The sequence below is a fragment of the Pristiophorus japonicus genome, chromosome 10 (genome assembly GCF_044704955.1).
Source record: "Pristiophorus japonicus isolate sPriJap1 chromosome 10, sPriJap1.hap1, whole genome shotgun sequence".
NCBI classification, from domain to species: domain Eukaryota; kingdom Metazoa; phylum Chordata; class Chondrichthyes; family Pristiophoridae; genus Pristiophorus; species Pristiophorus japonicus.
In genome coordinates, this window is record NC_091986.1 from 125202615 (window position 1) to 125216854 (window position 14240).

Here is a 14240-nt window from a genome sequence, read left to right on the forward strand (position 1 = left end):
CCAGGTGCTAACGATTTCAAACTTAAAAAAATTTGCCTTTTGCGCCCCAAGAAGGAAGTGGAGCGCTCCACTTCCTTATTGGAGTGCTAAAGGCAGCAGGCTGGGCGGAGATTTCAGCACCACTGCACACTGGGCCATGCAGCACTGCTGTGTTCAATGGCTCCTTTCCTCCCTTAAAGGGAAGGGCCATCACTGCAGGCTCTGCAATATAAAAGGCACCTACCTGGACCACCAAGGCAGCGGCGATCTCGCGTGATCAGCCCAGCACTCAAGCAGATTTCCAGGCCGAACGATCAGGGGCAGGAACCCACAAAAAGAAGGGCAACAAGGAAGGTAAGTTTTTTTTTACTTGTCTCAGCCACCTTGCCCCCTGTAGCGGCTGGCCGTCCGATGCATGCCTCCTGCAGCTGTCGGTGCTTTCGCCCAGTGCTGCTGCAGGGGCAGAAGTCTGGGGAGCTACCAGGACGATGTGCACAGCGATGACATCATGATCTTCGGGCGTAGCGCCACCGCAAAACTCTTGTCGAATATGGCAGGAGTCGAAGTCACTGCCGCTCCCGGTTGCAAAGCCACTTGCGTCCCGTTAGCATTATCAGGAGGGCAAAAGCACCCAATTTATCCCCCTAAAGGTTTTAGATAAAATGGCAATATTAATAGAGTTGAGAAATTTGTGATCATTGTGCCGTCAAAACATTCACAGTCTGTTTCTACTGATTCTGTATTTTATAGTGTACAGCATTCCCTCTCACAAATAACTTCAATGTTATCATCACAAAGAAGGGATAAGAGGAAAGAATAGAGCAGATATTTTTCTCTAAGGGGATTCTTTAAATAAACTGGAATCACTGTCTGGCCGACGTTAAATCAGCCAGCTGAAATGAACCACTCAGATGAGTGATGTTAAATATTGTATGATACCTAAAAGCTTCTTTTCCTTTTTATTAGAGGCAGTAGCTGAAGTCTTTTGGCAATAGAATTTGTAGTAAACCTCCTTGTTTGTCGGTAATGTCTTTGTTGTCCTTGTTAAGCTGTGTACAATGTATTTAGTCAAAAAACATATTTTATTCTCAACGTTCTCTCTAATGCAATATTTCAGCAAGAACCAGAAAATATATTTAGCGAGAGGATATTAAAGAGAGGCTATTTACAAATGGATCGGCATTTATGAAGGAGCGAAAAGAATGTTGTATCACAGGCTTGGTAAAAAAGTGTTACACAAATGGAGTATTGTGTAATGCAGAGGTTACACTATGAGGAAATTAGGGGCGATTTTTGGCAGCACGTTCAGTTGCTAACGATCCTCAAAGGTGGCCAAGATGGGATCTTGAGCTGAAACACCGGTTTAGCCTGCATTTGATGCAAGACTCTGTCTTGATAAAGGAGTTGAAGCTAGCACGAAGACCGGCTGCCCAGAGATTCATTAAACAGCTGGTTGCCACTTAAAATGCCTGCTACTGCTCATTAGAGAGGCTACTCAACATTTTGGTGGCTTGTGCTTCAACTAATGCCCTCTCCTAACAGCAACCAACGGTTTGGGAGTAAACAAGGTGTTTTCAAGCTATTTAAAGGGATCCTCACCATTTCATGTTCATTGTTGCTGAAGCTGTGAAGAGGACTTCTGAATCACTTTGGGAGACTTTCTGGGACACTGTCAAGACTTCATCAACCAGCTACAGCATTTATTCTGGAAATTCATTAATGACTAAACCCAAAAGAAGTAAGTGGTACTCCATCTTATTGGACACCTTATAGGAGTCACCAGGAGAAAGGGAGTGCTTGGACATTTGGCTAGTGGTCCCCGTTGGTCTGGACATGGAATAGTTGGAGGACATGAAGCCAGGCAGAGCAGCACCAGCTCCTGCAGGAGGAAGGGACAGGATCGTGATGTGGTGTCCGCTCCACCACCCCTGTCTCCTGCTCTGGACCTTTTCCCCCAGGACCTCCAGGACCATGTTCATGTACCTGTGCACCATCTTTCTCAATCCCTGAGCCACCCTGCAATCTGCTGCTGAGTGCCAGCCTGAACACTCCACACCTTCAGTGTAAGCGAGTGTGAGGAACCCACATATAACCGCTTCACCAGAATTGCATCTAATCAGCACTTGTGTGCTAAACTTGCAGGTTTCTTGTTAAGCACCTCCAGACAAGTTCAAATTCTGGTAATCTACAATTAGGACCAAAGTTGTGTGCTAAATCCAGAGTTTCAAACAGACTTGTAGAGGGGAATTTTCTGGGGGGGTCAGTAGGCTCGTTTGGTGATGGGTCGGGTGGGAGATTGTTTTTTTGACAGCGGGTCAGGATCCTGCTGTCAACCCGCCGCCACACGCCTTTCCCAATTGTCACGTCTATCAGCGTTGAACAGACCCGACACACAGCGGCAGGGGAGGCAATTGAGCTAATTATTGGCTTATTTAGAAGCCCTTAACCGTGATATTTTACTCGCCTTTTAACTTTACCAGGTTGCCCACAGATTTCATGCTGCTCCTGAATCCCGTCTGTTGATCCGAAGCAGAGGTTGGGTGGCCATTGAAGCAGGTGATTGGTGACAGCATTAAAACTTGTATAAAACCTCACAATTTACACCTGCACACTTTCCAAATCCAGAGACTCTTTGCTTTCTCTCCTTGGGAGACAAATTGTGCTTTATGCCGGCTGCAAGTCTTTGTAGCAAACTCTTCAGTCAGGCTCACCTCATTGCAGCAACCTTTCTCACCTTTGACAGAGTGCTTCTGTCCTCTAACCGTCAACTGGTATCTACTCCATCAGGACTCACTTACACTCTGTCACCTTGGCTCTCAGAACCTGACCATGATGAACCCCAACACCAGCATCACCAGACACACCAGCAGAACAAACAACACCAACATTCTCCACAATCAACTGATGCTGCACAGGACACAGGGTATCAACACCCGACCACATTGCTGCCCGGGATGGCCTCAACATGGCCACATTTACTTCACTTTACGCTGTGCACCCTGGCTGCCACATGATGTGCCAGGTTGGCACCACCCCATACCAACACCGTAAAGCATCCCTATAATGTCCAAGCCATTCCTTTCACACTCATCACCATTGTGGGCGGTACTGTTATGTCTCACCATTCACTGCCACTAAATTGGTGTGAGTAAGGATGTGGGGTAGGAGTAGAGTAGGGAAGGCAGAAAAATGGAGATGTGATGAGTGGCACAGCAGGATGAGGTTCGGTGTGACTTTGCCATAATGTGTCATGATAACTAAATTTGCACATGGTTCTTTTCAGGAAACTGTCTGATGTCATGTCATTGAATTACATCATCAAATCCGCTTCCTTCAATTGACCAGGAAATGCACTGGGCGGGCTTAACAAGCCCAATCAATGTAAAAACATTTTGGACAGCGGGCTGGAGCCAGCAGTGGGGTCAGGACCTGCCACCGACTTCGACCACGGACAGCAGAGGAAATCATGGCCGTATTATTAGCACTGCATCTATTTAGCGCCTATTTTCACCCTTTGGCCAAAATAACCCCCATAATGTTTTAATATGCTACATCTGAAATATAAAGTTTGGACTCTATTTTGCACAATGTTCACTTTGCACAGTTCACAGATCTGGCCAGAAGTGGGCCTCACTGCATTGCATACAGCATCATGAAGATAAAGTTTGAGAATCTGACACCAAAGTCAACTAACATAGGTATATATCATCAAACGTTAACTTGCATCTTTGTGAGACTAACAAAAGCAGTTGTAAGTTATGAAATGGCCTATAGTATTTCTGATATTACTTGTAGATCTCCCCAGGGAATCCTTGGTCTCCAAATGATAGATTTGAGAGAGGTTTGGCCATAACTCTAGCTGGATTTTCATTACCAAGAAAGTATGTTTAAGCTGAGGACCATAAATCCAATGTATTGCAAAAATGACTAATGATACAGTTGGTTAAAAACACAGAGGGCACATATTGTTCGAAATTTCTGGTTTTCAAACCAGAAATTCTTCCAATGAAATACTATCTGATGTAGCTGCCCTAGTTTTATATTGTACATTTCATTAAAATTAATGTTGATTGTCAAATGGTAGCTAATTTTCTGCACAGGTTCTACATTCTTGCTGTCAGGAAGAGGTCTATGAAAAAGATGAGGTACTTTCCCCAAAGGGATGGAATAAAATTGCACAATACGCCAGCTTAGTAAATCCAGCAGTTGGATTGGTAGATTATTCCATTGTAAATTAAAAAACAAGAGAAGAGAGATTAAAACATGTGGAGTCATTCAAAATATCTAATTTGATGCATTTTGCTCAGAGTTAAAATTCTGGAGAAATGTGATTTGATGGGCAAATGAGTTTTGATGGGTAAATGGCCTTTTCTCATTGAGACAATGGATATCAAAGGAAATGGTAGATTCCTGAAAGATCCCAGGAGAGACATGCTAACTAGGAATGGTGGTTGTTCTTCTTGAGTTGTAAATATTTACTAAGAAATCTGGTGACCGCTTTCCCCATATGCTTATTAGAGTTGGAATTTAAAGGGAAAGAATTGCAATAGATTTAATCGAAATTACCAACAAAGAAGTCATAGTCAGATATAGGCTGAGAGCAAGGCACCCAGTCCTGACAAGCTTCAGAGCAGAATATTAAAGAAGGTTGCAAATCACTTCATGATGGATATCTGAAGTTGTGCCAAAGGATTTGAGAGTGGCAAATCAGATACCAATTTACAAAAAGGGACAGCAGGCTAACTTAGGGAACTATATGTCTATGAACTTGGTATCAGTAGTTGTGAAAAAAGTAGAAAGTATCCTATCAGGGTAAAGTATCCCATAGGGGGCCCAAATTTCCTTAGGAACTGAGGCATATTCCGGGTGCCGGGTGTCCACACAGATGAGGGATTCCGATTGGAATCTGATTGGGCCTGGGGGAGATGGGACCTCCATCGACCCAGAGTATGGCCCACGACATCACACAAGACAGACCAGCAGGAGTACTTTCCCCTACAAGAATTTCTGTGTTGTCTGCCTCCTTTTTAGGATGAACCCAGTGTTCAGGTCAATGTTGTGGCAAAAGAGGTCACCCACTAAGACTAACACCACGATTTTACGAATCTCAGCAGGTCTGTGTCGATGGCGGGTCGCGACACTGCTGCTGGCTCCATCCTGTTCTGTAAAATGACTTTCTGTTGATGGGACTTATTAAGCCCGCCCAGCATGTTTCCCGGCCTACTAGAGGAAGCGGGTCTGGTAATGTCATTTGATGAAGCATCACATCAGCCGGTTTCCTTAAAGGGACCATGGCCAAAATTATTTTGACATTTGTGCTGTCGGTGTTCTACAGCATTGAGGTGCTACAAACACAGGCAATGACTGCACAAAGGTGCAGGGCTGCACTCAGGCTCTCTCATGACTCCTTCCATAATTGCAGCACACAGGAAGGTTTTCTTCCCTTCCCATGGGCGGAAGCGACCTTCCCAGGAGATCAACACAGCCTGGTTGCACATTTCACAGGAAGGCACAAGCCGGGATGTGGTCAGAAGGACCTGGCTGCAGAGGCGCAAACTTTTCAATGATCTCAGTAGATCATGAAACGTTACAGCAAAGCCACTCTCAACCTGATTGAATTTTTTGAGGAGGTAACCAAGAGAGTCGATAAGGGTAGTGCATACGATGTAGTATATATGGACTTTAGCAAAGCTTTTGATAAGGTCCCACATGGTAGACTGTCATGAAGGTTAAAGCCCATAGAATACAGGGCAAAGTGTCAAGTTGGATCCAAAATTGGCTTGGATTTAGGAAGCAAAGGGTAATGATTGACAGATGTTTTTGTGACTGGAAGGATGTTTCCAGTGGGGTTCCGCAGGGCTCGGTACTGGGACCCTTGCTTTTTGTGGTGTATAGAGTTGAATATAGGGAGTATGATGAAGAAGTTTGCAGACGACACTAAAATTGGCTGTGTGGTTAATAATGAAGAGGAAAGTCATGGGCTGCAGGAGGATATTAATCTACTGGTCAGGTGGGCAGAGCAGTGGCAAATGGAATTTAATTCAGAGAAGTGTGAGATGATGCACTTTGGGAGGGCTAATATGGAAAGGGTATACACATTAAGTGGTAGGCCACTTAATAGTGTAGATGAACAAAGGGACCTTGGAGTGCTTGTCCACAGATCCCTGAAAGTAGCAGGCCAGGTGAATAAGGTGGTTAAGAAGGCATACGGAATGCTTGCCTTTATTGGCCGAGGCATAGAATATAAGAGCAGGGAGGTTATGCTTAAATTGTATAATACTTTGGTTCGGTCACAGCAGGAGTATTGCCTGCCATTCTGGTCGCTGTATTATAGGAAGGACATGATTGCATTAGAGAGGGTGTAGAGGAGATTTACTAGGATGCTGTCTGGAATGGAGAATCTTAGTTATGAGGACAGATTGGATGGGCTGTGTTTGTTCTCATTGAAACAGAGGAGATTGGGAGGAGACCTTATTGAGGTGTACAAAATATTGAGGGGCCTGGACATAGTGGATAGTAAGGGTCTATTCCCATTGGTGAAGGGGTCTATTATGAAGGGGCATAGTTTTAAGGTGGTTGGTGGAAGGTTTAGAGGGGATTTGAGCGGGGGGCTTCTTTACATAGAAGGTTGTGGGGATCTGGAACTCGCTGCCTGGAAGAGTGGTGGATGCAGAAACCCTCACCACTTTTAAGAGATGGTTGGATGGGCACTTAAAGTGCCATAACCTGCAGGGTTACAGACCTAGATCTGGTAATTGGGATTAGACTTGATGACCTTTTGGTGGATGGAGCAGATATAATGGTAAGTACTGCAGGGAATAGAATAGAGCCAGGGTGATCTCCTGGACTAGTTTTGATCGCCTGGATGGTTTGGAGAGGAATTTTCCCAGATTTTGTCTCCCTAAATTGGCCTGGATTTTTATCTGGTTTTTGCCTCTCCCAGGAGGTCACATGGCTCCGGTTGGGGTGGAGTGTAGAATGTTTTAGTTTAAAGGGTGTCGCAGTTGTGATGAGGCGAACTGGTTGGGTTGGGTGCTCTTTGCCTTTCCATCATTGTTCATAGGTTTATATGTAACCTTTAGGGCTGCTGACCAAGGGCTGTGTGGCAGGCACAGGCACGATGGGCCGGAATGGCCTCCTTCTGCGCTGTAAATTTCTATGTTTCTAACCTCATCCTGCTGTGCCTCTCATCACATCCCCATCACTCTGCCTTCCGTGCCCTACTCCTGCACATCCTTACTCACACTAACTTACCTTGAATCTCCACCATCCCTCTCTATCTATATTATCACATCCCCATCTCACTCGCTACCCCTCACCTCATCCTTGTGCAATCATGCCAATTAACAACACACTAGGGTAGGCACTTGGGTGTTTTATGCAATGTTCATGTAAAGTTTCTGTTAATGTGGTATTAAACATTTTCAAAATTTTGCATTCTTGCACAGATTTGTGTGCACCTTTGCAAGTGGCTTAGTGAATTGCAGTGAATGGGGAGACATAATGGTACCACCCACAATGTTCATGAGTGTGAACGGAATGGCTTGGGCATTGTAGGAATCTTATGGTATTGGTGTGGGGTGGTGCCAACCTGGCACATCATGTGGCAACCAGGGTGTACAGCGTAAAGTGAAGTAAATGTGGCCATATTGAGACCATCCCTGGCGTCCCGGGCAGTAATGTCGTCGGGTGCTGATGCCCTGTGTCCTGTGTAGCATCAGTTGATCATGGAGAAGGTTAGTATTGTTGTTGGTGCTGCTGGTGTGCCTCGTGCTGTTGGTTTTGGGGCTGATCGTGGTGGTATTGTGAGGACCAAGGTGAGAGAGTATAAAGGGCACCCATGATGATGGAATAGATGGCAGGTGAAGTAGAGATGACAGAGCAATCTGTCAATGGTGAGAGAGGTAATGAGGTCAGACTGGATGGAGACTTGTGTAAAGACTTGCAGCCTGCAGAATCTCTTGTGGAAATGCAGTGAGGAAGAGCTTGTGGCTGAGGGAAGATATCTCTGTAAGGTGAAAATTTTTACTTTACATTTGAAGCTGTCAACTCAACAGCTGAGTCAATGGCCACTGAACTCTGGCCTCGGGTTAACCCCAAGCAGTGATCCCCGAGCAGTGAGGACCCCGTGTGCGAGCACGTAAACTCGCAAAGTGAGTAGAAATGCATTCTTAATGATCTCTAAACAATATCATAATTACCTGAATTGGGATCCTGCCATTGGATGTCGGGTCTGCTCAACGCTGACAGACCAGACATTTGGGAAAGGCGAGTGGCGGCGGGTTCACAGTGAGGTCCCGACCTGCTGGGGAAAAGAAGCGCTTTTCCATTCAACCCGCCACCGATCGTGCCCACTGACCACCTGGAAAATCTTTGCCTAAGTCACGATAATTGGGTATTTAAGATCTTCAAAGGCATAGATAAGTCGTAAATTCAATATTGACACAAATGGACATCGTGCCAAGACACTCCCAGTTTTCCGGGAGGGTTCTGCTGATCTGCTCGGAATTCTAGCCCCTTTATATCTAGAAATATTTAATTGCTAATTCTGACCCAGCCATAAACATGGCCGGAATTTTAATTTGGAGGTGAGTAGGGAGCTGGGGGCTGAAATGCGGATGAGATACCCAGGAGAATAGGTTTCCCTAAGACCCTGCCAAATTTAACAGCAGGGCCTGATTATAATTTTGAATTTCTGTTTCCTGCCTGCAGCCAACCAAATGTAGAGGCTTGCTGGCTGTCAGGCAGGTAGGCCTTCGGCACCTGGCCACAGAGAGGACACAGGGAAGGAAGAATTGATCAGGCGTGGGGGTCAGAAGGCCAGAAGGAAGAATTGAGGCCGGAAAGGGAAAGCCAGACGGAGGGGGGAGATCAGAAGGCTAGAGGGGGTCGGAAGGCCGGAGGGGGTGGGGGGGCGGTCGGGGAAGGTCGGATGGCTGGAGGGCGGATTGGAGGCGTTGTGGGGTGGGGTTGGATTGGAGATCAGACGGGTGGGGCGGTGTACGATCATGGCATGTTGGTGAGGCAGCAACGCTCGATCCAGCAACTGAAAAAAGAAAAACTTGCATTTATATAGCACCTTTCACCACTACCAGATGTCCCAAAGCGTTTTACAGACAATACTTTTTGTGAAGTGTAGTCACTGTTGTAATGCAGGAAAGGCACATACATCCTGGATCCAGCAGTCTTCGCCTCCCTTTAGCTGGCGGGTTCCCCGAAGCATGGGAAACCCATTCGCCCTCAGTTACATTTAAAATGGTGGATCAGCATGAGGTACGTAGACGCATTATAATATTTAAAGTGCCAACTCGCCACCTGCAAGTAGGTTGGTTGCCTGCCCCCCTCCTGCCTCTGTTAAAACTGGAAGTGGGCGGGTTGGCCTCAGGATTCAGATACTTAACTCTTTAACCTCTGACCCAACCCCAACCCACCTGTTTTTTGGAGAAAAAATTCCCACATATTTGAGTTATTGCTATAACATCATACTTTTCTATTTTAATAAATAACTCCAGTTCACCAGTTTAGTTTATTATAAACTGTGAATTAATGTACGTACACTTCAGACTAAAGATGAGGCCCCTCATGGTCTTTTCTCCACTTTCTTTCGTATGTTAATATAACTTTTCTTATATTCTTTACAGTTTTTTTAAAAACTGTAAGTTGACTAATATCAAATCTGGTATTTAACAGACTAAATTTGGAACAGTTGCCACATTAAACCTTTTAAAAGAAAGAAAGACTTGCATTTATATAGCACCTTTCATGACTACCAGATGTCCCAAAGCGCTTTACAATCAATGAGGTACTTTTTGAAGTGTAGTCACTGTTGTAATGTAGGAAATGAGGCAGCCAATTTGTGCACAGTAAGCTCCCACAAATAGCAATGTGATAATCACCAGATAATCTGTTTTTTGTTATGTTGGTTGATTGATAAATATTGGCCAAGACACTGGGGATAACTCCCCTGCTCTTCTTCGAAATAGTGTCATGGGATCTTTTATGGCCACCGCAGGTTTAATATCTCATTCGAAAGACGACACCTCCTCTAGTGCAGCACTTCCATAGTACTGCATTGGAATGTCAGCCTGTATTATGTGCTCAAGTCTCTGGAGAGGGACTTGAGCCCCTATTTTCCCCATCATTGGGCGCCAATTTTCATGGCATAGATGTGCAGTTTTAATTTTCCCCAAAGTTTTAGCGCCAGCGCTGACTATCAGAGCCAGAGTTTTTGGCACCAGATATTTTGGTGCTGGTGTACATTAAAAAGTGCCGTTTCTGGCCATTAAGGCCATTTTCCCCATCGCTGATTTTTTAAAAAGTGGTGTACAGAGACATTAGAGACCGTTTGGAAAAACCCCACGTTCACTTTATGAAATCGGTGCTGGCCTGCTTCTATCCCTGGCCGAAGGTCCTGCATGCTTCTCTGAGCAAATAACTGGAGGTAAAAATAAACCAGGTGAAATAAAACTTACAGATGAACCTTTTCCACGGATGAGCAAACTGCAGGCAAATTTTTAAAAAATCTGTCAGGGCAGCCTTTTCCCTCAAAGTCCCAACTCCAGGCAAATTTCCAAAGGATCTTCCAGGCACATCAAAACATTTAGAGGAGCCTCTTTCCTCAAAGACCAAACTGCAGGCATATCACAACATCAAGAAGAGCCTTTTCCTTGGCTGAGAAAACTCCAGGCACACTGCGACATTCGGAAAATCCTTTTCCTTGCACCCGACCCAGCCCGCTGCTATCCCTGGCCGAAGGTCCTCCAAGCAAGACTGTGTAACAAACTCCAGGCACATTGGAAAGGATCACTGCATTATAGTAAAGACTGGACATTGATTTTTGTTTTTAAATAGTCTCCCTTACATTTGCAATGTTTATCTCAGTTTGCATTTGAAGACAGTGTTGCAATGCGTAGGTTGACCTGAATAAACAATAATATATTTTAAGGGATATTTTATTACTGTAAAAATGTTATTATCCACTAGAATAGGGTCTGATCAACCAGATAAGTATGTTTACTACCTTGTTTTGAAGCCTGCCTAATGACAACTTGATTCCCAATCAGATGTTCTTACCGATTAAAATTAATAATTAATTGATTGGTATAGACCTCATTAGAATCTCTAAAATGTCTGGACTCTCTGTAGTGATTATTGCAAAGAGCCTGGTCACATATGAATTGAGCATAATACTTGGGTGAAAAATTGAATCCCGACAAAATGTTTCTGTTTGTTTGTGCCACCAGGCTCCTACGATTCATTAACTGCCTCAAATTAGATTACATTTGAAAATCCTGGCTTTACAAGATTACATACTAGTACCAAGATGTTCATGGATCTTGACTTGTTCAGGGTCACTGATACATGTACCATGGTACTGTGTTGCAGGAATTAGGTACATGTGTCAGTGACCCAGAACAAGTCAGGATCCATGAACACCTTAGTATTAGTACAGTTTATCGAACCTGCCCCTGTTTCATTTAAACTTGTTGGCTACAACTCAGAAGGAGGCCATTTGGCCTGTTAAATTCATGACACAATCTAAAAAAATTTCTAGTGCTGGATTAAAAAAATAATGTACAGGATTCAGGTAAAATGTCAAAAATAAATATGTTTATTAAACATTTGTACAGTACAGTTGTACTTAGCTTAACTTAACTTATCTTTTAACTTTAATACATTTTGTGTCAAACTTTTCATTGAAGAAAGAAACAAACAATCAAGCCATTTCTCCTTCTCCTTAGCGCTGTGCGCCACTCCTGCCCCTGTTGCTGCCTCTACCCCTACCCGTGCCCATTGTTGCAGACTTCTGCTTTCTCGACCACCCTACACCAAGGTTTTTTTTGTTTTCTTTCTGACGCCGCGTTTCTTGTTGGTGGGTTCTGACAGGGACAGAGCTAGCAGACATCATTGTGGAAGGCCTGGATTCCTCTGCAGAATCTTCAGCCTGTGGATCAACCCCTGATTTTGGTCTGGGAATTAGAATGTTAGTGGCAGCAATGGCAGCCTGGGTGTGTCCCCTTATTGCTGCTACTACTTCTGACATCCCCTCCCACCTCTGTCCCGACAGTCTTGCCACCTGTAATGACAGTCCCACAATTTCTCCCCTCACCTCACCCATTGCTCCAGCCAGTGTTGCTACTTCAAGTGTCAGTCCCACAATTTCTCCCCTCACCTCACCCATTGCTCCAGCCAGTGTTGCTACTTCAAGTGTCAGTCCCACAATTTCTCCCCTCACCTCACCCATTGCTCCAGCCAGTGTTGCTACTTCAAGTGTCAGTCCCACTAATTCTACCCTCACCCCACTCAAGGTTTCCAGGTGCAATCTCGTTCGTTGGATGTTCTCCGCACTCATCCCAACGAGCTGTCCTATGTTCCCTGCATTCTGTATTTCAGGTTCAGCTCTCCCTCCCACCCTCCCCTGCCGTCTCTCAGGTGTGGCTTGCTGCGACACACTGGGACCCGCAGCCTCAGACGGTACACCTTGAAATGTCACGTCGGTTGATTCGCTCAGGAAAGGGCTTGGAATCCTCGAGGGGTTCATCATCTTCAATTCCAGTGTAACCATCTCGGTATCGGAGTCTTCCTGCTGCCCTGTTGTAGAATATCTGGACTGACGGCTTCCTGATCATGCTCTTTTTCTACTTTAGGTGCATCTTCTGTGTCCTCCTGATGCGGAACATCTGCAAAAAGTAACAGGGATGCTTAGTTAGCAGCAGGGGAGGAAGCGGAAGCGTAGTCAGCACATGTAGTACTTAACATTTAGCCAATCTAGACTGTGCAATTTGCAGGATTTACCCTCTCTTGGTAAACTGGGCCCAGCTTCCATGATGGTGGTTGATCATCTCCCGTGAGATTTAATCTTATCAGCTATCCTCTGCTCCATGGCTTTTACTTGCAACCTACTTGCTGGACCTCCTCCAGTTTGTGACCGTTCTCAGTTGATCTATGACATGACCTTCTGCAAAGATGAAAATAGAACACACACACACACACATTAGTCAGATTTACAGATGTTATTGCAGTGCATAAATATAAATGTAAATAAATTTAAATAACAATATCACTTACAGTCACTGCTTGTCCGAGGTCCTGCCACTTTTTGAGCTGTGCACCGTTTCTCGGGGTAATGGACATTGCATTAAACTCTACTGCAACCTGATCCCAAACTTTTGCGAGTACAGAGGGTTTAAGTTTATTTTGACCGCAGATCCCTTTGTTTTCAAGAACTTCCCATATACTCTCAATTATGTCCATCAAAGGCTCAATTTCTTCTGCAAAAAATCTGTTGGCTCTTACAGCTTCCCCTTCTCTGTCTCCGTCTCTGATCCTTTCGCCTTCTCTGCCCACTTCCCTTGCATCTACCTTTTGTTTGAAGCTGTATTTTCTATCTGCAAATCCATCTCTGCTACCAGTGAGTTCTCACTGGTGATCCAGACCAGGCAGATCATGTGGAGAATTTTTTTTTTTACAGCGCATGCGCAGTGAGTGTTTTTTTTAAAGTGCACTTGCAGTGAATTTTCGCGCACACTATAAACGCTGCCCCCTGAAATGGACTCGGGTAGCGCGGTGCTAAAAATAGCTTTAAGTTCGGGGAAACTGCCAGGTTTATTTTTTGGGTGCTGACAGAGGTGAAAAAAATGTACATTAAGGTGAATGGATGCCAGAAATCTTTATTGAGGAAAAAAGGGTCCTTGAAGCCACAATCTTCTGACTCAGAGATGAGAATGCTACCCACTAAGCCACAGCTAACACTGGGTGATGTTGACTGTTTCCATGTTTACATGAGCTGAGCCTTGCCCTCCCCCACCCAGCAATAGAGCACAATATGGAGAAGTGTTCTAAGTTGAAGGGAAATAATAAAAGACTTGATGTTGCAGGTAATCAAATTAAGAGTTATGTCTTGAGGTTTAAGAAATTAATATCATAATGTTTACCGGTGACAGTATTCAAAGTAGTTAATGTTTTTTCAAACACAAGAAGCCACCAAGACACTTCAGAAGCTATACAGAATTAAAAATAGAGCCTGGCCATTAGCTTTTAGCACTGAGTCTGCGCATGCCTATGTGGCATTGTTATTTTTGTTCTAAATAACTTCTGCTCTGTGTTCTTGCAGTTGTCATTTTATCCAACCTTTGAGCATAAGGCAATTCGATGGCTGTTTTTAGCTAGCTGTCTCAGTCAGCTTCATTTATGCGTGCCTTCTGATCTATTCAACTTAACTCAACTAAATCAATGTACGATTGAAATAATTGCACTTTCTG

The 14240-nt window shown here is 44.5% G+C and overlaps 1 protein-coding gene across 3 annotated transcripts in view; it reads left to right on the top strand.

Moving 5' to 3' along the window:
- Window positions 1-14240, top strand: part of tenm4 (teneurin transmembrane protein 4) — a 969538-nt gene that overhangs the window by 34279 nt on the left and 921019 nt on the right. The window lies entirely within an intron of this gene.